Raw genomic sequence first — 2,424 nt, forward strand, 5'->3', positions numbered from 1 at the left:
CTTGTTCGTTATCATACTCCCAGTTTACTTCCTGGCACTCAAAAGGCTCTCAATAACTGTTTGTTTAGTTGAGTTGAATTGGCTTAACTGGAATTGAAGAGCCAGAAGCAATTGGAAGGGACTTTAGAGCTAATTCTCATCATCCACATGTATTCACACACCCCTCCTAGTACCACACACTTCCCCTCTCTCACATGTCCACCTCAATTCATGGAGAAATCCAATGTGCTGTTGTGCCATATTCAGCAAGCAGCCAAATCTAATTCAGTGCTACCACCCTACATCCTGTTCAGATGATGCCTAACCCCAAAATAGATTGTCATAATGTTCTTGGTCAGAAGCCTATAATTTTAAAATGAGATTATATGGGATTCATTTAAGTTTTAATATAACCATAATAAGTATTAATAACACATGCTTTATAATCAATTGGTGTTCTTCCCCAAAGAGCTCAACTCTGTTTCACATTTCTTGTGATATCTTAATACTTACAGATGAACTTTAATAAATCTCTCTCCTCAAAAGGGCAAAACAACCTTTTAGCTTTTGTATTCGTTTGTTCTCATGCTGCTGATAAAGACATACCTGAGACTGGGAAGAAAAAGAAGTTTAATTGGAATTACAGTTCTACATGGCTGGGGAGGCCTCAGAATCATGGTGGAAGGCAAAAGGCACTTCTTACATGGTGGCAGCAAGAGAAAATGAGGAAGATGCAAAAGCGGAAACCCCTGATAAAATCATCAGATCTCATGAGACTTATTCACTACCACGAGAACAGTATGGTGGAAACCACTCCCATAATTCAAATGATCTTCCACCGGGTCCTCCCACAACACATGGGAATTATGGGAATACAATTCAAGATGAGATTTGGGTGGGGACACAGAGCCAAACCATATCAGCTTTATAGAAGTTTCCCAACAACAATGTGCTCCATCTGCACTGAGTTGGAAGAGCAATGAACTTGAGAATTTTTATTTATTTATTTTGAGACAGGGTCTCACTCTGTTGCCCAGGCTAGAGTGCAGTGGTGTGACTGGCTCGCTGCAACCTCCTCCTCCCAAGTTCAAGCAATTCCCATGCCTCAGCGTCCCATGTAGTTGGGACTACAAGCATGCACTACCATACCTAGCTAATTTTTTGTATTTTTAGTAGAGATGGGGTTTTGCCCTGTTGAACTCCTGATCTCAAGTGATCCACCCAGCTTGGCCTCCCCGATTGTTAAGATTACAGGTGTGAGCCACCATGCCCAACTGAACTTTGGGATTTTTGATCACTGGTCACCCATATAATTTTGGAACAGAGTTTAATTCCAGAATACACACCCTCTATCCATCCAAAATGGGCCTTTCTAACTTGTTTACATCATGGACTTCCACACCTTGAAAACTTTGGATCTTTTTATTCATTCCTCCAATAATTGAGTTCCTAATATATACCAGGTACCTCACTAGGTGCTGGAGATACAATGGTAATCATGATAGAGACCTTCTTGGTTTCACGAAGCTTTTAGTTAACAGAATCAATGGAAACAGCAACAAAAAATGCAAGTTGCAATTAACATTATAAAGGAAACAAAAAGGACTAAAATGGGGGAATAATGGGTAGAGGGAGGCTGAGTTTAAATAGAATAGCCTTGGAAGACCCCCGGGGGAGGTGACATTTAAGCTGAGAACTTTGCAAAAATAGTGAAGAGCTTTCTAGGCAAGAAGAAAGGCAAGTGCAAAGCCTTCCACGTCCCTGGCTTGGTGCGCAGAGAAAAGCCAACATAGCTAAGTATAGGGAGGTATGGGGAGTGTGGCATGAGATGATACAGAGAAAGGCAGGGGCGAGGTTATGACAAATTGTGGGCCATGGCCAGAGGAGTTTAGGTTTTGTTTTAGTGCTCTGGGAATTATTGAAAAGTTTTAAGCTGCAAGCAATATGGTCTAATTTAATTTGTTGCTGTTGTTTGTTTTGAGATGGAGTCTTGCTCTATTGCCCAGGCTGGCAACCTCCACCTCCTGGGTTCAAGTGATTTCTCCTGCCTCAGCCTCCCGAGTATCTGGGATTATAGGCACATGCCACCACACCTGGTTAATTTTGTATTTTTAGTAGAGACGGATTTCACCACGTTGGCCACGCTGGTGAACTCCTGACCACGAATGATCCGCCCACCTCGGCCTCCCAAAGTGCTGGGAATACAGGTGTGAGCCACTGTGCTAATTTAAGTTTTGAGAAAAACATTCTTGGTGTTTTATGGAGAACAGATGGGAAGAGGTTAAGAGCAGAGGGAAGGAGATCAGTTAGGAGACTTGCACAAGGAGTGGGGAACAGGAGATAGCAAGATGGATTGGGGTGTTGTTGAAGTGCAGATGGGAAAAAAGGGTGGATTTTGATGAGATAATTGAAAGGACTTGTTGATGGATTGATGTGGGAGGTAAG

This window comes from Sapajus apella, unplaced genomic scaffold, assembly GCF_009761245.1.
Source record: "Sapajus apella isolate SASKATOON/1434 unplaced genomic scaffold, GSC_monkey_1.0 scaffold58, whole genome shotgun sequence".
Classification (NCBI taxonomy): Eukaryota; Metazoa; Chordata; class Mammalia; order Primates; family Cebidae; genus Sapajus; species Sapajus apella.